The 20448-nt window shown below is 42.4% G+C and overlaps 1 non-coding gene and 2 pseudogenes across 1 annotated transcript; all 3 read left to right on the top strand.

Moving 5' to 3' along the window:
* Positions 1-4943: 4943 nt before the first annotated feature.
* On the top strand, positions 4944-5145 carry LOC141245063 (U2 spliceosomal RNA; annotated as a pseudogene).
* Positions 5146-11289: 6144 nt separating this feature from the next.
* On the top strand, positions 11290-11489 carry LOC141245066 (U2 spliceosomal RNA). Its single transcript, XR_012308928.1, has one exon. It is a non-coding gene; the product is annotated as a U2 spliceosomal RNA (small nuclear RNA).
* A 6098-nt stretch (positions 11490-17587) lies between these two features.
* On the top strand, positions 17588-17795 carry LOC141245077 (U2 spliceosomal RNA; annotated as a pseudogene).
* The last annotated feature ends 2653 nt before the right edge of the window (positions 17796-20448 follow it).

The following is a 20448-nucleotide window of genomic DNA, read 5'->3' as shown; positions in this document are numbered from 1 at the left end:
GAGAAAGCGATCCGTGCCTTGGGCATTACAATGGCGGCTGTAAAGAATACCGTGCGATTGGAGGTTATTGAGGACCACAGACATAACATCGGCTTGGAATTTATTGTCCGGAATATAGTGATGGAATTGACGGGATTTAAACTGGAGAAGATTTTTTGTATCCAGGAGTTTCCTAAAGCTGGTAATTATGACATTTCTTTCTACTTGGAAGCAGACTGTTTGACTTTCTTTCAGCGTTTAAAAGAGAAAAGACATCATGAGTATTTACAATTTATAATCCCTAAGCCTTTGTTTTCTAATATTGAAAGGCCCATTACTGTACACATGTATAACCCGTTTGTGGAGATCCCTTTGATTAGAGCTTTCTTATCACGGTATTGCTCAGTAATAAGGGGGGGAATCATGCAAAAGAATATTTTTGCTGTTTTCAATGGGAATGTGAAATTTTGGGCTCGTTTCAAATCTGACCCTGAGGGTATTGGTGGAACCATGCACCCACCTGCAAATTTCTCCATTGGAGGAAATAGAGGATTCCTACATTATCCTGGTCAGCCCTCTTTTTGTAGGAAATGTTTTTGTTATGGCCATATAGCTGCGGAATGTACCTCTGATGTAACTTGTAGGAATTGTAAAAAATCAGGGCATGAAGCCTTTGAATGTCCCTATCCTGCAATATGTGACTTATGTGGTGAAAATGGCCACACTTGTAGATCATGTCCTAATGTTAGCCGTCAGGTTTTTTTGGCGCGTCTTAATACTGAGAGACGTAGGACATGGGGGGAGAGACAGGGGGCTCCTCAGGCACAGGAGGGCCCTACTGAAATCCCTCGTGTTGTTCCTGAAACTACTACAATGGTGGAGGAAGTGGTGGATTTTATTCCCACTGTGGCTGAGGTGCATGATATCACTGTAGAGGGAAATCTTGGAGACCAGGTGCAGCCTGACGTGGGTGTGGCACCACCTGTAGAGTTGCCTTCTGGGTCAGGGGCTGAGACGGCTCTCAGTGAGGTAATTGAGGAGGTGGAAAGCTCTGAGGAGATGTCTGCCCCAAGTTCCGTTGACATACAGTGGTCAGTTTCTCCAGAGGAAATAGAGGCTGCCAGGATGCCTTCAGCTGAAAATGCTGCCATCGTTTGTAAAGCCTTGGCCAAACAGAAGAAGACTGGTAAAACTGTAAAGAGGTTACGAAAGAAGAAATTTGAGTCTTTTGAGTCTCACAACCCTTTTTCCGTCGTATCTGACTCTGGGGAGGACTCACATTTGAATGAACCTTATAAGGCCACTCCCATATCACCTAGTGAAGGTTTCTTAGAGGAAAAGGATGTGGCAGGCTTGGAGAGCCTATTTGAATTTTCTGAGGTGGCCTGAGACATGTTGATTTCCTTTTCTGGTCTTCCCGGTCTCCATAACCTGCATTGACACCTATGGTCCTGCGGCTGAAAATAATCTCCCAGAATGTACGTATGTTTGCATCAGCGACAAAGCGTGCCACTGTTCTGGACTATTTGGCATCTAAGGGCTGTGACATTATATGTGTTCAAGAATGTGGTTTATCTAAATTTCCTAAACAAAATGAGTGGCTGTATGGGGAGGCAGTGTGGTCCTTTTCTAATACTAACAGAAATGATGGCATTGGAATCCTTATCCAAAACAGAGACATTCGCTTAAAACAGAAAACTATTATTCTGGAAGGAAGATGTGCTTGTATCACTCTATCATACCTTGGTTGGGACTTTAAACTAATTTGCATATATGCAAATGTGGATAAAAATGAGCGCTTATCACTCTTCAAAAAATTGACTTTTTTTTGCATGGCAAGTTGCCTGTTTTTGTTATTGGTGACTTTAACTGTATTTTTTCAAAAGAAGCAAGGGCAGGTTCATGGCAATCTAAAGTGGATGTTACAGGTAATCTATGGAACCAAATGACTAAAGACTTCTCCCTTAGGGATGCTGTGTCGGAGAAGCCGGGACCTTTTACATATCATTCAGATGATGGCCATGCCGAGTCTAGACTGGACTATTTTTTTGTTTCCTCACCGGCAGTTAAATGTGTTAAGTATTCCCAAGAGAAAGTTTGCTTCTCTGATCATGTGTTTGCTTGGGGTGTTTGAGGTGGATGGTTTTTTCTATGGCAAAGGGAGGTGGCGGATGAATGTGAGTGTTCTGGATGACAAGCAAGTTTTCAGGTGTTTTTCAAAAAAATACCATGGTTGGGTGAGGAGGAAAAGGGATTTTTGCAATATCTTGGAATGGTGGGTGTGGGTCAAGGTTAGAATTAGGGATTTTTTCAGGAAAATTGGCTATATTAAGGCTAAAAAGAAGAGATTATTATATACACAAATAAATAGGAGGATTTCCTTTTTGCATGAATGTAGAGCTATGGGTATAGATGTTAAAAGTGAGTTGGTTAAAATGAAGAACGAAATGGGTGATTGGATGTTTGGACGAGGAAAGGAAATCATATTCCGGTCGAGAGTGAAGTTTAGGGAACAGAATGAGAAATGTACGCGCTTCTTTTTTAAGAAAATGTGTGGTGGTAAACGGGATATGCATGTGTTAGTGAATGATAAGGGTGATGAGGTACATGGTGAGGGAGTGATCAAGGAAGTGGTTAATTTTTATAAAGGCTTGTATGGGGAGAAAAAGTGTGATTTGGGGAACGAGAATGAGTTTTTGCAGGTACTTGGAAATTTTGTTACAGAAAGTGAAAGTCAGGCTTTGATGGATGATTTAACAGAGAAAGAATTGTTGGGTGTGATCTCCAAGTCTCCGAAGAACAAATCCCCTGGGCAGGATGGAATCCCATGTGATTTTTATGCAAAATATTGGGACGTTGTTTCTCAGGATCTGTTTGAAGTCATGAAATCCTTGTTTGCCGGAGTGAGTATGCCTGAGTGTATGAAGGGAGGTTTGGTTGTGTTATTGTTTAAAAAAGGTGATAGAAAGAGGCTAGCCAACTGGAGACCAATTACGCTGCTTAATGCTGATTATAAGATTTTTGCGAAAATTTTGGCTTGTCGTATGAGAGAAGTGATAGCATCTGTGATTGAGGAGGAACAAGTGTGTGCAGTGCCTGAACGGAGGATACAAGAGAACATTTGTCTGGTGAGGGATGTGCTAGAGGATTGTAAGAGTAGAAAGAAAGGTGTGATTGTATGTGCGCTTGACTTTGAAAAGGCCTTTGATTGTGTGGCTCATGTGTTTTTGTTTAATGTGTTGTTGAAGATGGGCTTTCCAGAGCGCTTGGTTAGATTGATTATGGGAATGTATGAGGGTGCTAGAAGTGTGGTGCAGGTGAATGGTTTTTTATCTGAGTCTTTTGAAATATTGTCAGGGGTGAGGCAGGGATGCCCGCTTTCTCCAATCATGTTTATTTGTGTGATGGAGCCTCTTCTCCAGCTTATTAGAAGGGATACAGTTTTAAAGGGGTTTTTGATCCCTGGCTGTGATGGTAAGGCTATTAAAGTGATTGGTTATATGGATGATGTGTGTGTGTTGTGTGATTCTGAGAGTGATGTCGCAAGGGTTAAATGGTTAGTCCAATGTTTTTGTGTGGCCTCTGCTTTCAAAATAAATTGGGAAAAAGTAAGGTTAAGGGATTTTTTAGTAGTAAAAAAGTGAGTGATGCAGATATGGAATGTGTGGAAGGGGGGATTAAAGTGTTGGGGGTGTGTCTGGATGAGAGTTTAAAAGGGGACAAGAGTTGGGAGGATCTGGGTGGTAAAATTGCAAGGAAATTGGAATTATGGTGTCTGCGTGATCTGTCCTTTACTGGGAAAATTTTAATCATTAAAAGTATCATTCTCCCTATGCTTATTTATGTAGCTTTGATTTTTCCCCCATCTGTTGGAGTTTTGAAGAAGATTAATAGATTACTTTTTGTGTTCCTTTGGGGCAGTAATATAGAGAAGGCCAAGAGGGAATTTCTTCATAGGTGTAAAAGGAATGGTGGCCTAGGATTCCCTAACATCGAGACTTTTATTGGTCTGAATTGTATTAGTTTTTTTGCAGGACTTTTATTAAAGCAATCCAAGGCTGCATGTATGTGTAGATACCTTGGAGGCTCCGTCTTCCATCGGTTAAAATGGATGAATTATGATAACTGTAAACCTACTGCTTATGTATGCCCTTATTGGTACTTACAATTGGAATGTTTTATCAAAAAATTTCATCTTGAGAAAGTTCAGATGGTGAGTTTTCTGAAGAATAAAAGCATGGTGAAAAGGATGTGTGCGGATAATAGGATGTGTGAAATTAATGGGTTAAGGTCAGCTGAAGCGGAGGATGTCTGGTGTAAGCTGGTCAAACATGATATGTCTAACAAACAGAAAGATTTAGTTTGGATGTCTTTGCATGGGATTTTACCTGTGAGGAGTGTACAAAAAAGGAAAGGGTTGGCGGTGTCTGAAAGGTGTCCGAGAGAGCGGTGTGGGTGTAATGAAGAGGTCCATCATGTTCTATGGTCATGTAGGTTTGCGAAGGATGTTTGGTCTAAATTGGGTGGGTTATGTATGGAATTGACTGGGGTGAAGCGTTTGAATTTTGAAATTGTCATGTTTGGGTTATGCATGTTAAACCGTGAAAAGGATAGGATTTTGTGGCTGTTTTTGGCTTGTGTGAAGGAGGTTTTGTGGAATTGCCGGAACTTGTATGTGTTTAAAAATGAGCGTTTTGAGGTGGATGATTGTGTTAAAATGGTCCTTGAGAAGTTATATTTCTATTATAAATGTGATATGAAAGGTGGGATGGATGCAGAGGGAGTATGGAAATTCCGGAAATGGAAACATATAATTAGTCTGTAATTTTGTTTTTTTCTGATGTGTATATTGCATTTTTTCAATTTAACTGGATAATAAAAGAAACCATCATGATGAGTTTTAAACGATAAATGATTGTGGAATGGTTGTTTTTTTCAGATGAAGAGACGACCTTTTATTCTGCATTATTGTTTTAAACCTGAATGGTTTTGTAAAAAAAAAAAAAAAAAAAATCTGTTCTTATCAGTTTAATATCTGATACGTCCCCTATCTGGGGACCATATATTAAATGGATTTTTAGAACAGGGAGATGGAAAAAGAGCTTGCTCTGTCCACTCCACGCATTGACCTGGTATTGCAGTATCTCCAGGACCGGTGCACCCCTTCTTTAATGCAGTTTCTAAAATCAGAAAGAATTGAATTCAATGTTTTTTGTTCATTTTGCTTGTTTGTCGGATTTTGGGATGGACTCTTTGGCTTTGCTTTTCTTCTCCTCATTGGATTTTTCATGTTCAAAGTTGCAGAAGCCAGATTACAAGCTCATTTTGGTTCAACTTCAGCAACTGTGCATTGCATTGCCATGTAATGTGATGCAATGCTATCTTTCTAGCTCTCCCTTTTTACTTCCTTTTGGATAAACAGACATATTAGGCAAGCATTTTGGAGCTTTCACCTAAATAACTACAGGTGGTGAGATAAGCTGCACAATATAATTGACCTTTCAGTATATTGTTGCACACACACCATCTATTTAGCAAATGCCCTTGTTATCAACAGCAGCCTTTTAAACTCACCTGAGCTAACAGGTATGTGCGCTGGTTACTCTGCTGCGCTTAAAATTTCTTTTTTGGTTTGCTACAATGCCTTTTCTGAAACGTTGTCTCCTTCTGCTGGAACACTGACTTCTTTCATTTAATGCCTGCAGACTATAAAAGAGAACCCAACCCAAAAAGTTTGGTTGATTAGTCTGTGGCATTCTGTTAAACTGTTGCTTATGGCGGTCTCTGTGAGCTTCTCAGCGACATTCAGCCAGCCAGGTATCCTGCCTGCAGTAGATGGAATGTGGCAATGGAACGCTGGCTGCGCGTGTCATAATAGGCTCTGAGCCTTTATATACCTGTGCACAGCAGCAGCCACCTTCAGTCTGCTGCTGGACAGCCAGCAGCAGCAGCAGCAGGAGAGGTATGTAATCAGGAGCCCCCCTGCTAAGGGTAGACAGCTGCTCGTTCCACCCCACCCCCCGCCTTAATTGGTTCTCCTCCCTTCCAACGGTGTTGAGGCGGGTGGGAACAGCAGGGGGTGAAGGTGCTGTGTTTAAAGAGGTGGAGTTATGCAGATCTAAAACGCGTGGATTGCAGCAGCAGCAAGCCGAAAAGTGCAGGCATGTAAGGGATCTAGAGGTTGACAACATGTCTTCTTAACGGGAGTCCAGGAGCTCATCTCCACAAATGGACTTTTCAGGATCCTTGGGTGGCTCCGTAGTTTGAAACCAATTCTGGTTATCGCTTCTCGGCCTTTTGGCTCAGATCGGGGTGTTTGCCTCGGTCTGGGCTGAGGGGTGCGTATTTTCGGCTCGTGTGGTGGAGAAAGCGATCCGTGCCTTGGGCATTACAATGGCGGCTGTAAAGAATACCGTGCGATTGGAGGTTATTGAGGACCACAGACATAACATCGGCTTGGAATTTATTGTCCGGAATATAGTGATGGAATTGACGGGATTTAAACTGGAGAAGATTTTTTGTATCCAGGAGTTTCCTAAAGCTGGTAATTATGACATTTCTTTCTACTTGGAAGCAGACTGTTTGACTTTCTTTCAGCGTTTAAAAGAGAAAAGACATCATGAGTATTTACAATTTATAATCCCTAAGCCTTTGTTTTCTAATATTGAAAGGCCCATTACTGTACACATGTATAACCCGTTTGTGGAGATCCCTTTGATTAGAGCTTTCTTATCACGGTATTGCTCAGTAATAAGGGGGGGAATCATGCAAAAGAATATTTTTGCAGTTTTCAATGGGAATGTGAAATTTTGGGCTCGTTTCAAATCTGACCCTGAGGGTATTGGTGGAACCATGCACCCACCTGCAAATTTCTCCATTGGAGGAAATAGAGGATTCCTACATTATCCTGGTCAGCCCTCTTTTTGTAGGAAATGTTTTTGTTATGGCCATATAGCTGCGGAATGTACCTCTGATGTAACTTGTAGGAATTGTAAAAAATCAGGGCATGAAGCCTTTGAATGTCCCTATCCTGCAATATGTGACTTATGTGGTGAAAATGGCCACACTTGTAGATCATGTCCTAATGTTAGCCGTCAGGTTTTTTTGGCGCGTCTTAATACTGAGAGACGTAGGACATGGGGGGAGAGACAGGGGGCTCCTCAGGCACAGGAGGGCCCTACTGAAATCCCTCGTGTTGTTCCTGAAACTACTACAATGGTGGAGGAAGTGGTGGATTTTATTCCCACTGTGGCTGAGGTGCATGATATCACTGTAGAGGGAAATCTTGGAGACCAGGTGCAGCCTGACGTGGGTGTGGCACCACCTGTAGAGTTGCCTTCTGGGTCAGGGGCTGAGACGGCTCTCAGTGAGGTAATTGAGGAGGTGGAAAGCTCTGAGGAGATGTCTGCCCCAAGTTCCGTTGACATACAGTGGTCAGTTTCTCCAGAGGAAATAGAGGCTGCCAGGATGCCTTCAGCTGAAAATGCTGCCATCGTTTGTAAAGCCTTGGCCAAACAGAAGAAGACTGGTAAAACTGTAAAGAGGTTACAAAAGAAGAAATTTGAGTCTTTTGAGTCTCACAACCCTTTTTCCGTCCTATCTGACTCTGGGGAGGACTCACATTTGAATGAACCTTATAAGGCCACTCCCATATCACCTAGTGAAGGTTTCTTAGAGGAAAAGGATGTGGCAGGCTTGGAGAGCCTATTTGAATTTTCTGAGGTGGCCTGAGACATGTTGATTTCCTTTTCTGGTCTTCCCGGTCTCCATAACCTGCATTGACACCTATGGTCCTGCGGCTGAAAATAATCTCCCAGAATGTACGTATGTTTGCATCAGCGACAAAGCGTGCCACTGTTCTGGACTATTTGGCATCTAAGGGCTGTGACATTATATGTGTTCAAGAATGTGGTTTATCTAAATTTCCTAAACAAAATGAGTGGCTGTATGGGGAGGCAGTGTGGTCCTTTTCTAATACTAACAGAAATGATGGCATTGGAATCCTTATCCAAAACAGAGACATTCGCTTAAAACAGAAAACTATTATTCTGGAAGGAAGATGTGCTTGTATCACTCTATCATACCTTGGTTGGGACTTTAAACTAATTTGCATATATGCAAATGTGGATAAAAATGAGCGCTTATCACTCTTCAAAAAATTGACTTTTTTTTTGCATGGCAAGTTGCCTGTTTTTGTTATTGGTGACTTTAACTGTATTTTTTCAAAAGAAGCAAGGGCAGGTTCATGGCAATCTAAAGTGGATGTTACAGGTAATCTATGGAACCAAATGACTAAAGACTTCTCCCTTAGGGATGCTGTGTCGGAGAAGCCGGGACCTTTTACATATCATTCAGATGATGGCCATGCCGAGTCTAGACTGGACTATTTTTTTGTTTCCTCACCGGCAGTTAAATGTGTTAAGTATTCCCAAGAGAAAGTTTGCTTCTCTGATCATGAGTGTTTGCTTGGGGTGTTTGAGGTGGATGGTTTTTTCTATGGCAAAGGGAGGTGGCGGATGAATGTGAGTGTTCTGGATGACAAGCAAGTTTTCAGGTGTTTTTCAAAAAAATACCATGGTTGGGTGAGGAGGAAAAGGGATTTTTGCAATATCTTGGAATGGTGGGTGTGGGTCAAGGTTAGAATTAGGGATTTTTTCAGGAAAATTGGCTATATTAAGGCTAAAAAGAAGAGATTATTATATACACAAATAAATAGGAGGATTTCCTTTTTGCATGAATGTAGAGCTATGGGTATAGATGTTAAAAGTGAGTTGGTTAAAATGAAGAACGAAATGGGTGATTGGATGTTTGGACGAGGAAAGGAAATCATATTCCGGTCGAGAGTGAAGTTTAGGGAACAGAATGAGAAATGTACGCGCTTCTTTTTTAAGAAAATGTGTGGTGGTAAACGGGATATGCATGTGTTGGTGAATGATAAGGGTGATGAGGTACATGGTGAGGGAGTGATCAAGGAAGTGGTTAATTTTTATAAAGGCTTGTATGGGGAGAAAAAGTGTGATTTGGGGAACGAGAATGAGTTTTTGCAGGTACTTGGAAATTTTGTTACAGAAAGTGACAGTCAGGCTTTGATGGATGATTTAACAGAGAAAGAATTGTTGGGTGTGATCTCCAAGTCTCCGAAGAACAAATCCCCTGGGCAGGATGGAATCCCATGTGATTTTTATGCAAAATATTGGGACGTTGTTTCTCAGGATCTGTTTGAAGTCATGAAATCCTTGTTTTCCGGAGTGAGTATGCCTGAGTGTATGAAGGGAGGTTTGGTTGTGTTATTGTTTAAAAAAGGTGATAGAAAGAGGCTAGCCAACTGGAGACCAATTACGCTGCTTAATGCTGATTATAAGATTTTTGCGAAAATTTTGGCTTGTCGTATGAGAGAAGTGATAGCATCTGTGATTGAGGAGGAACAAGTGTGTGCGGTGCCTGAACGGAGGATACAAGAGAACATCTGTCTGGTGAGGGATGTGCTAGAGGATTGTAAGAGTAGAAAGAAAGGTGTGATTGTATGTGCGCTTGACTTTGAAAAGGCCTTTGATTGTGTGGCTCACGTGTTTTTGTTCAATGTGTTGTTGAAAATGGGCTTTCCAGAACGTTTGGTTAGATTGATTATGGGAATGTATGAGGGTGCTAGAAGTGTGGTACAGGTGAATGTTTTTTTATCTGAGTCTTTTGAAATATTGTCAGGGGTGAGGCAGGGATGCCCGCTTTCTCCAATCATGTTTATTTGTGTGATGGAGCCCCTTCTCCAGCTTATTAGAAGGGATACAGTTTTTAAGGGGTTTTTGATCCCTGGCTGTGATGGTAAGGCTATTAAAGTGATTGGTTATATGGATGATGTGTGTGTGTTGTGTGATTCTGAGAGTGATGTCGCAAGGGTTAAATGGTTAGTCCAATGTTTTTGTGTTGCCTCTGCTTTCAAAATAAATTGGGAAAAAAGTAAGGTTAAGGGATTTTTTAGTAGTAAAAAAGTGTGTGATGCAGATATGGAATGTGTGGAAGGGGGGATTAAAGTGTTGGGGGTGTGTCTGGATGAGAGTTTAAAAGGGGACAAGAGTTGGGAGGATCTGGGTGGTAAAATTGCAAGGAAATTGGAATTATGGCGTCTGCGTGATCTGTCCTTTACTGGGAAAATTTTAATCATTAAAAGTATCATTCTCCCTATGCTTATTTATGTAGCTTTGATTTTTCCCCCACCTGTTGGAGTTTTGAAGAAGATTAATAGATTACTTTTTGTGTTCCTTTGGGGCAGTAATATAGAGAAGGCCAAGAGGGAATTTCTTCATAGGTGTAAAAGGAATGGTGGCCTAGGATTCCCTAACATCGAGACTTTTATTGGTCTGAATTGTATTAGTTTTTTTGCAGGACTTTTATTAAAGCAATCCAAGGCTGCATGTATGTGTAGATACCTTGGAGGCTCCGTCTTCCATCGGTTAAAATGGATGAATTATGATAACTGTAAACCTACTGCTTATGTATGCCCTTATTGGTACCTACAATTGGAATGTTTTATCAAAAAATTTCATCTTGAGAAAGTTCAGATGGTGGTTTTTCTGAAGAATAAAAGCATGGTGAAAAGGATGTGTGTGGATAATAGGATGTGTGAAATTAATGGGTTAAGGTCAGCTGAGGCGGAGGATGTCTGGTGTAAGCTGGTCAAACATGATATGTCTAACAAACAGAAAGATTTAGTTTGGATGTCTTTGCATGGGATTTTACCTGTGAGGAGTGTACAAAAAAGGAAAGGGTTGGCGGTGTCTGAAAGGTGTCCGAGAGAGCGGTGTGGGTGTAATGAAGAGGTCCATCATGTTCTATGGTCATGTAGGTTTGCGAAGGATGTTTGGTCTAAATTGGGTGGGTTATGTATGGAATTGACTGGGGTGAAACGTTTGAATTTTGAAATTGTCATGTTTGGGTTATGCATGCTAAACCATGAAAAGGATAGGATTTTGTGGCTGTTTTTGGCTTGTGTGAAGGAGGTTTTGTGGAATTGCCGGAACTTGTATGTGTTTAAAAATGAGCGTTTTGAGGTGGATGATTGTGTTAAAATGGTCCTTGAGAAGTTATATTTCTATTATAAGTGTGATATGAAAGGTGGGATGGATGCAGAGGGAGTATGGAAATTCCGGAAATGGAAACATATAATTAGTCTGTAATTTTGTTTTTTTCTGATGTGTATATTGCATTTTTTCAATTTAACTGGATAATAAAAGAAACCATCATGATGAGTTTTAAACGATAAATGATTGTGGAATGGTTGTTTTTTTCAGATGAGGAGACGACCTTTTATTCTGCATTATTGTTTTAAACCTGAATGGTTTTGTAAAAAAAAAAAAAAAAAATCTGTTCTTATCAGTTTAATATCTGATACGTCCCCTATCTGGGGACCATATATTAAATGGATTTTTAGAACAGGGAGATGGAAAAAGAGCTTGCTCTGTCCACTCCACGCATTGACCTGGTATTGCAGTATCTCCGGGACCGGTGCACCCCTTCTTTAATGCAGTTTCTAAAATCAGAAAGAATTGAATTCAATGTTTTTTGTTCATTTTGCTTGTTTGTCGGATTTTGGGATGGACTCTTTGGCTTTGCTTTTCTTCTCCTCATTGGATTTTTCATGTTCAAAGTTGCAGAAGCCAGATGACAAACTCATTTTGGTTCAACTTCAGCAACTGTGCATTGCATTGCCATGTAATGTAATGCAATGCTATCTATCTAGCTCTCCCTCTTTACTTCCTTTTGGATAAACAGACATATTAGGCAAGCATTTTGGAGCTTTCACCTAAATAACTACAGGTGGTGAGATAAGCTGCACAATATAATTGACCTTTCAGTATATTGTTGCACACACACCATCTATTTAGCAAATGCCCTTGTTATCAACAGCAGCCTTTTAAACTCACCTGAGCTAACAGGTATGTGCGCTGGTTACTCTGCTGCGCTTAAAATTTCTTTTTTGGTTTGCTACAATGCCTTTTCTGAAACGTTGTCTCCCTCTGCTGGAACACTGACTTCTTTCATTTAATGCCTGCAGACTATAAAAGAGAACCCAACCCAAAAAGTTTGGTTGATTAGTCTGTGGCATTCTGTTAAACTGTTGCTTATGGCGGTCTCTGTGAGCTTCTCAGTGACATTCAGCCAGCCAGGTATCCTGCCTGCAGTAGATGGAATGTGGCAATGGAACGCTGGCTGCGCGTGTCATAATAGGCTCTGAGCCTTTATATACCTGCGCACAGCAGCAGCCACCTTCAGTCTGCTGCTGGACAGCCAGCAGCAGCAGGAGAGGTAAGTAATCAGCAGCCCTCCTGCTAAGGGTAGACAGCTGCTCGTTCCACCCCACCCCCCCGCATTAATTGGTTCTCCTCCCTTCCAACGGTGTTGAGGCGGGTGTGAACAGCAGGGGGTGAGGGTGCTGTGTTTAAAGAGGTGGAGTTATGCAGATCTAAAACGCGTGGATTGCAGCAGCAGCAAGCCGAAAAGTGCAGGCATGTAAGGGATCTAGAGGTTGACAACATGTCTTCTTAACGGGAGTCCAGGAGCTCATCTCCACAAATGTACTTTTCAGGATCCTTGGGTGGCTCCGTAGTTCGAAACCAATTCTGGTTATCGCTTCTCGGCCTTTTGGCTAAGACCAAGTTTCTTGTGTGGGGTCCTTGAGTGTTTTCCCTTGGCCTTCCGGCATCGCCATCTTGATGGCTTAAGCCGGTTGCTGCTTTAGGGGGAGAACGAGGAGGAACGAGAGAGTGATCATAATGGGCGTGAAGATACGCTATGCTGGGACCGATGACAATCGGGTTCGCAATGCATTCCGCATTGAAGTTGATGCTGCTGTCAGAGAGCGTTTCAATCTGTCGTATATGGTGCACGAGGTGATCTTCAAAATCCTGGAAGTGACAAGAGAAAACATTGTCTGCCTGCAGGAATCCCGGAAAGAAGGACGGTATGTCTTGGTGCTGCAATCTATGGCGGCTTGCCGGAACCTGTATAAGAAGTTGAGGGAGCAGGAGAAGAATCCAACCTTGTATGGTTTGACTTTTACAGTCTTGTACTCCAAAGGTGATGTTCCCCTAGTCATATTTATGTATAATCCCTTTATGCACGAACATGACATTGCGACTTTTCTTAAGAGGCATTGTGACTTTGTGAGCAACAGTCACAAAATCATGAACGAGGAGAACTTATGGACTGGCAAATACAGATATTTTGTCAGATTTGGGGAAAGTTCTTCGGAGCCTGGAGGTGTTCATTACCCTCCCCAAAGTTTCTCTATCGGGAGAGATAGGGGTATTCTCTTCTTTCCTGAGGCCCCAGTTATTTGCAGGAAATGTAAGAAGTACGGACACTTACAAGAGGTTTGTACTGCTGTGCCTGTTTGCTCCAAGTGCAACCAAAGTGGGCATGTTGCTAAGGACTGTACCAATCCAATTGTTTGCAATGCTTGTGGTATGGAGGGGCATGCCTTTAAGGATTGTACTCGTCGTGCGAACGAGGGCAAGGCAAGGGCATACTCTGAGGTGGTCTCGAACTCTCCGAGGCCTAAGAGTGTGGCACCTGAGGCCGCAGTTTCTTCCAGGGTGAAGGTAGTGGAACAGCGTGTGGAGACTGCTCCAGTGAGGGCGTCTGCTGACCTACTGGTGGAGCCCGGGAGACTGGAAGAGGTTCTGGCAGCTGAGATGGACATTTCTTCCTATCAGGGGGGTTTCATTGACTCCTTTTGTGAAGAACGTGAGGGAGCCTTGGAAATCCCAGGGGACCCAGCTCTCAGTTGGAGCAGTGAAAGTATGGATGAAGAGGGAGCTGGAGGTCAAGGAGACTTCACTGAGACTGGGGTGAGGTCTTCTAAGGAACCGGACCGCGCTAAGAATAAAAGGGCCCGGTTGTCTGAACCATCAAGTAGCCAATGCGTGGCAAGTCCGGTGAGTGAGCGGGATTACCCAGTGGTTTCTCTTTCTCCTGCGTCAACGGCTTACCTGGAGGAGAATTTGGAGTCCACTATCTTTCAGCTAAGTGGGAGTTCGCCGGATGACAAAGGATAAGGAAGGCATGTTTTTTTGCTGAGACTGGTGTTTCTGGTTTTTGAGCCAAAGAATGGTCTCTAAACCAAATTGGGACATTGCGTCCCTTAATGTAAGACTTTTAAAGTCTAGAGTTAGAAGATCTGTGATTCTGGACTTCTTACATAACCATTCTTTTGATATTATGTGTCTACAGGAGTGTGGTATAGAAGAACCCCTGGAAGACGCTGATTGGCCATATGGCCAGCATATCTGGTCTGGCTCTAGTGGGAATAAAAATGATGGAGTTGGGATAGTATTAAATAATAGAAATTTTGTTTTTGAATATTATAAGGTAATAGAGGTGGGTCGTTGCATCTCTGCAGTTGTGTGTGGGAGGGGGTGGAAAGTTAAAATTATAAATATTTATGGTCCTACAAAAAAAGAAGACAGGTTAAGTTTATTAGATAAATTATGTTTAGAATTACCTGGTAGGATCCCTGTGATAGTAACAGGTGATTTTAACTGTGTAACTGAGGGGAAAGTTGATGCCTCAGGAAAAAAATTGGCAAACATTATTTCTGATTTTTTCTTTTTTGATGCTGCTGAGGTTTATTTGGGGAAGCCACCACCACCAACCTATAAAGCTGACAGGGGTGGGATAACATCTAGGATTGATAGGATGTTTTTTTCTAAAAATATAATATGTGATGGTTTTTCTCAATTTTCAGTTCCTTTTTCGGACCATGTGTGCCTGAAAGGTGAGTTTAGAGGGGATTTAAGGCGGGTGCATGGGAGAGGTGTGTGGAAATTGAATGTGAGTTTGCTTGAGGATGAGAGAATTGTGAATGATTTTAAGAAAAAATATAGTTGGTGTAAATCTCAAAAGAGTAAGTTTGAAAGTGTGTTGGTGTGGTGGGATTGGATGAAGTATGAAGTGCAAAAGTTTTTTCGTCGATGGGGCTATAAAAAGGCTGCCATGGTTAGGAGTCAATATAAAGATTTAATGATGAGGGTGGAATGGCTGGAGAAAATGAGGATGTGTGGTGTGGATGTGGATGATTTGTTAAGAAGTGCAAGAGAGGATTTGAAGAGGACTTTGGAGAGGAAGGGAAGGGAAATAATTTTTAGGTCAAAGGTGGTCCATCTTGATAAAGATGAAAAGTGTTCAAGATATTTCTTTAAAAAAATAAATGGTAAGAAGGAGGGTATGGAGGAGATTTTTGATGTGGATGGTGTTTGTGTGAGTGGGGAGGATGTAATGAAGGAAGTGGTCACGTTTTATGCTGAGTTGTTTGGCAGGAAGTGGGTGGATGAGAGTTTGAAAGAAGAAGTGCTTAAGACTTTGGATTGTAAGGTGGATGAGGATGGATGTTCTGGTCTATGTGAGGCAGTGATTGAGGAGGAAGATAAGAAAGCGGTGTTTGGTGCAAGGAAAAATGTGACGCCTGGGAAGGATGGTTTGCCTGTGGAGCTATATGTTATGATGTGGGAAGTGATGGGTATGGATTTAGTGGAAGAGTGTCAGTTTATGTGGGAGAATGGGATGCTTGCGGGTTCAATGAAGGAGGGAGTGGTGGTCTTAATCCATAAGAAAGGGGATAAAAGGTGTTGAGTAATTGGAGGCCAATTACGCTTCTGAACGCCGATTACAAGGTATTCAGTAAAATTTTGGCGTGTCGGATGCGTGTGGTTGTAGCTGATGTGATTGGTAAAGATCAAGTGTGTGCAGTGCCTGGTAGATGTATGACGGATAATCTGTGTCTTTTAAGAGATGTGTTGTGGGATTGTAAAGTAAGAAAGCAGAAGTGTATGGTGATGGCTGTTGACTTTGAAAAGGCGTTTGATCGCGTGTCTCATGTGTTTCTATTTGAGGTTTTGCGTAGAATGGGTTTTCCGGAGAAATTTGTGCGTGCCGTGAGAGGATTGTATGGGGAGGTGGTGAGTGAATTTCTGGTGAATGGGTTTTTGAGTGAGAAAGTGTGTATTAGGTCTGGTGTGAGGCAAGGTTGTCCCATGTCACCGGTATTATTTGTGTGTATGATTGAGCCACTGCTGTGTATGATTCGGAAAGAGAAAGTGGTGCGTGGTTTGTTAGTGCCAGGGAGTGGTGGAATGACTGTGAAAGTCTTAGGATATATGGATGATGTAGTAGTGGTGAGTGAGAGTGTGGCCTCTATGGAGAGAGTAAAATTGTTGTTGAATTTTTTTTGTGGCGCGTCAGCGTTTCGTGTGAATTGGAACAAATGCATGTTTAAATGTTTTGGTGACAATAGGATTAAGATGGATGGTGTGGCTGGTGTGGATGGTGCAATTAAAGTGTTGGGAGTTTTTTTTAATGATGATTTGAAAGGTTATGAGAGTTGGGATGAATGTGGTGAGCGGATTGTGCGGAAGATGAATTTTTGGAAGTTACGTTCTTTGTCTTTGGTAGGGAAGGTTCTTATTATTAAGGCTGTTATTCTCCCTATTTTGCTTTATGTTTCTTGTATTTTTCCAGTGCCCTATAGGAAAATTAAAAAAGTGGAGAAACTATTTTTTGTGTTTTTTTGGGGCAGTAGGATGGAAAGACTTAAGAGAGAGATTTTGTTTAAGCAATATTTGTATGGGGGACTGAAGTTTCCGAATATTGAAGTGTTTCTAACATTGCATTTTATTAAGACTACGGTCATTTTGATTGGGAAGAATAATAAAGGGGCATTTATGTGTAAGTATTTGGCTGGATGGATGCTGTATGGTCTGAATTGGGTGAAGCGTGATAAGAATGTGCCTGTTGCTTTTAAGCGTCCTGAGTGGTATGGTTTGATTGAGAAGTTTGTGAGGAAGAATGATTTGTTAGAAGTTGCAATGAAAGACTTTATGTTGGTTAAGAAGGTGATGGGGAAGATGTGTGTGAATGAGTGTGAGAGTAATGTGGTGGGATTGCGTTCTATGGAAGTTGCGCGGGTATGGAAGAAGTTAAGCATTCAAGGTGTGTCGAATAGACAGCGAGATATAGTATGGATGGGCCTTCATAATATTTTGCCAGTGAGGGATTTTCAGAAGAAAAGAGATCTCATAAGATCTGCAGTATGTCCAAGGGATGGTTGTGGAGCGAATGACACGGTGAGGCACCTTATGTGGGATTGTAATTTTGCGTATGATGTGTGGAGAGGTGTGGGTGGACTGTGTAAAGGGGTTGCTGGTGTGAAGTTTATTGATTGGAGAGTGACTATGTTTGGTTTTGGTGCTAGTCGTCGTGGCCTAGAAAGGATGATGTGGTTTATTATGGTGTGTGTGCAGGAGAGCTTGTGGGATGTGAGAAATTTGTGTGTGTTTAAAAGAGTAAATTTAACAGTAAATGATTGTATTAGGTTGATCTTAGCAAGACTATATGTAATCTATTTGTGGGATACAAGAGAAGGTGGTGGTGGTGGAACAGATTCTGAAGGTGTGTGGAAATACCTTAAGTGGCAGGATATGGTTAAATACCGTTGATATTTTTTCTGGAAATTTCTCTGGCATAGGATTACTTGTTTGTATTTTTGTTGAATAATACTTTAATAAAGAAGCCACAATGATGTTTATGAAGTGGCAGTATAACTTATGACAAAGTCTGGTTAACTGTTTGCTTATATCTAAACCTGAGTGGTTTTAAAAAAAAAAAAAAAAAAATCTGTTCTTATCAGTTTAATATCTGATACGTCCCCTATCTGGGGACCATATATTAAATGGATTTTTAGAACAGGGAGATGGTAAAAGAGCTTGCTCTGTCCACTCCACGCATTGACCTGGTATTGCAGCATTTCCAGGACCAGTGCACTCATTCTTTAATGCAGTTTCTAAAATCAGAAAGAATTGAATTCAATGTTTTTTGTTCATTTTGCTTGTTTGTCGGATTTTGGGATGGACTCTTTGGCTTTGCTTTTCTTCTCCTCATTGGATTTTTCATGTTCAAAGTTGCAGAAGCCAGATTACAAGCTCATTTTGGTTCAACTTCAGCAACTGTGCATTGCATTGCCATGTAATGTAATGCAATGCTATCTTTCTAGCTCTCCCTCTTTACTTCCTTTTGGATAAACAGACATATTAGGCAAGCATTTTGGAGCTTTCACCTAAATAACTACAGGTGGTGAGATAAGCTGCACAATATAATTGACCTTTCAGTATATTGTTGCACACACACCATCTATTTAGCAAATGCCCTTGTTATCAACAGCAGCCTTTTAAACTCACCTGAGCTAACAGGTATGTGCGCTGGTTACTCTGCTGCACTTAAAATTTCTTTTTTGGTTTGCTACAATGCCTTTTCTGAAACGTTGTCTCCCTCTGCTGGAACACTGACTTCTTTCATTTAATGCCTGCAGACTATAAAAGAGAACCCAACCCCAAAAGTTTGGTTGATTAGTCTGTGGCATTCTGTTAAACTGTTGCTTATGGCGGTCTCTGTGAGCTTCTCAGTGACATTCAGCCAGCCAGGTATCCTGCCTGCAGTAGATGGAATGTGGCAATGGAACGCTGGCTGCGCGTGTCATAATAGGCTCTGAGCCTTTATATACCTGCGCACAGCAGCAGCCACCTTCAGTCTGCTGCTGGACAGCCAGCAGCAGCAGGAGAGGTAAGTAATCAGCAGCCCTCCTGCTAAGGGTAGACAGCTGCTCGTTCCACCCCACCCCCCGCCTTAATTGGTTCTCCTCCCTTCCAACGGTGTTGAGGCGGGTGGGAACAGCAGGGGGTGAGGGTGCTGTGTTTAAAGAGGTGGAGTTATGCAGATCTAAAACGCGTGGATTGCAGCAGCAGCAAGCCGAAAAGTGCAGGCATGTAAGGGATCTAGAGGTTGACAACATGTCTTCTTAACGGGAGTCCAGGAGCTCATCTCCACAAATGGACTTTTCAGGATCCTTGGGTGGCTCCGTAGTTCGAAACCAATTCTGGTTATCGCTTCTCTGCCTTTTGGCTAAGACCAAGTTTCTTGTGTGGGGTCGTGAGTGTTTTCCCTTGGCCTTCCGGCATCGCCATCTTGATGGCTTAAGCCGGTTGCTGCTTTAGGGGGAGAACGAGGAGGAACGAGAGAGTGATCATAATGGGCGTGAAGATACGCTATGCTGGGACCGATGACAATCGGGTTTGCAATGCATTCCGCATTGAAGTTGATGCTGCTGTCAGAGAGCGTTTCAATCTGTCGTATATGGTGCACGAGGTGATCTTCAAAATCCTGGAAGTGACAAGAGAAAACATCGTCTGCCTGCAGGAATCCCGGAAAGAAGGACGGTATGTCTTGGTGCTGCAATCTATGGCGGCTTGCCGGAACCTGTATAAGAAGTTGAGGGAGCAGGAGAAGAATCCAACCTTGTATGGTTTGACTTTTACAGTCTTGTACTCCAAAGGTGATGTTCCCCTAGTCATATTTATGTATAATCCCTTTATGCACGAACATGACATTGCGACTTTTCTTAAGAGGCATTGTGACTTTGTGAGCAACAGTCACAAAATCATGAACGAGGAGAACTTATGGACTGGCAAATACAGATATTTTGTCAGATTTGGGGAAAGTTCTTCGGAGCCTGGAGGTGTTCATTACCCTCCCCAAAGTTTCTCTATCGGGAGAGATAGGGGTATTCTCTTCTTTCCTGAGGCCCCAGTTATTTGCAGGAAATGTAAGAAGTACGGACACTTACAAGAGGTTTGTACTGCTGTGCCTGTTTGCTCCAAGTGCAACCAAAGTGGGCATGTTGCTAAGGACTGTACCAATCCAATTGTTTGCAATGCTTGTGGTATGGAGGGGCATGCCTTTAAGGATTGTACTCGTCGTGCGAACGAGGGCAAGGCAAGGGCATACTCTGAGGTGGTCTCGAACTCTCCGAGGCCTAAGAGTGTGGCACCTGAGGCCGCAGTTTCTTCCAGGGTGAAGGTAGTGGAACAGCGTGTGCAGACTGCTCCAGTGAGGGCGTCTGCTGACCTACTGGTGGAGCCCGGGAGAGTGGAAGAGGTTCTGGCAGCTGAGATGGACATTTCTTCCTATCAGGGGGGTTTCATTGACTCCTTTTGTGAAGAACGTGAGGGAGCCTTGGAAATCCCAGGGGACCCGGCTCTCAGTTGGAGCAGTGAAAGTATGGATGAAGAGGGAGCTGGAGGTCAAGGAGACTTCACTGAGACTGGGGTGAGGTCTTCTGAGGAACCGGACCGCGCTAAGAATAAAAGGGCCCGGTTGTCTGAACCATCAAGTAGCCAATGCGTGGCAAGTCCGGTGAGTGAGCGGGATTACCCAGTGGTTTCTCTTTCTCCTGCGTCAACGGCTTACCTGGAGGAGAATTTGGAGTCCACTATCTTTCAGCTAAGTGGGAGTTCGCCGGATGACAAAGGATAAGGAAGGCATGTTTTTTTGCTGAGACTGGTGTTTCTGGTTTTTGAGCCAAAGAATGGTCTCTAAACCAAATTGGGACATTGCGTCCCTTAATGTAAGACTTTTAAAGTCTAGAGT

The sequence above is a fragment of the Phyllobates terribilis genome, unplaced genomic scaffold, assembly GCF_046119375.1.
Source record: "Phyllobates terribilis strain yellow unplaced genomic scaffold, ASM4611937v1 Scaffold_1748__1_contigs__length_216518, whole genome shotgun sequence".
NCBI classification, from domain to species: Eukaryota; Metazoa; Chordata; class Amphibia; order Anura; family Dendrobatidae; genus Phyllobates; species Phyllobates terribilis.
The sequence above is the reverse complement of the archived record's forward strand: the minus strand, read 5'-3'. Positions and strand labels throughout refer to the sequence as shown.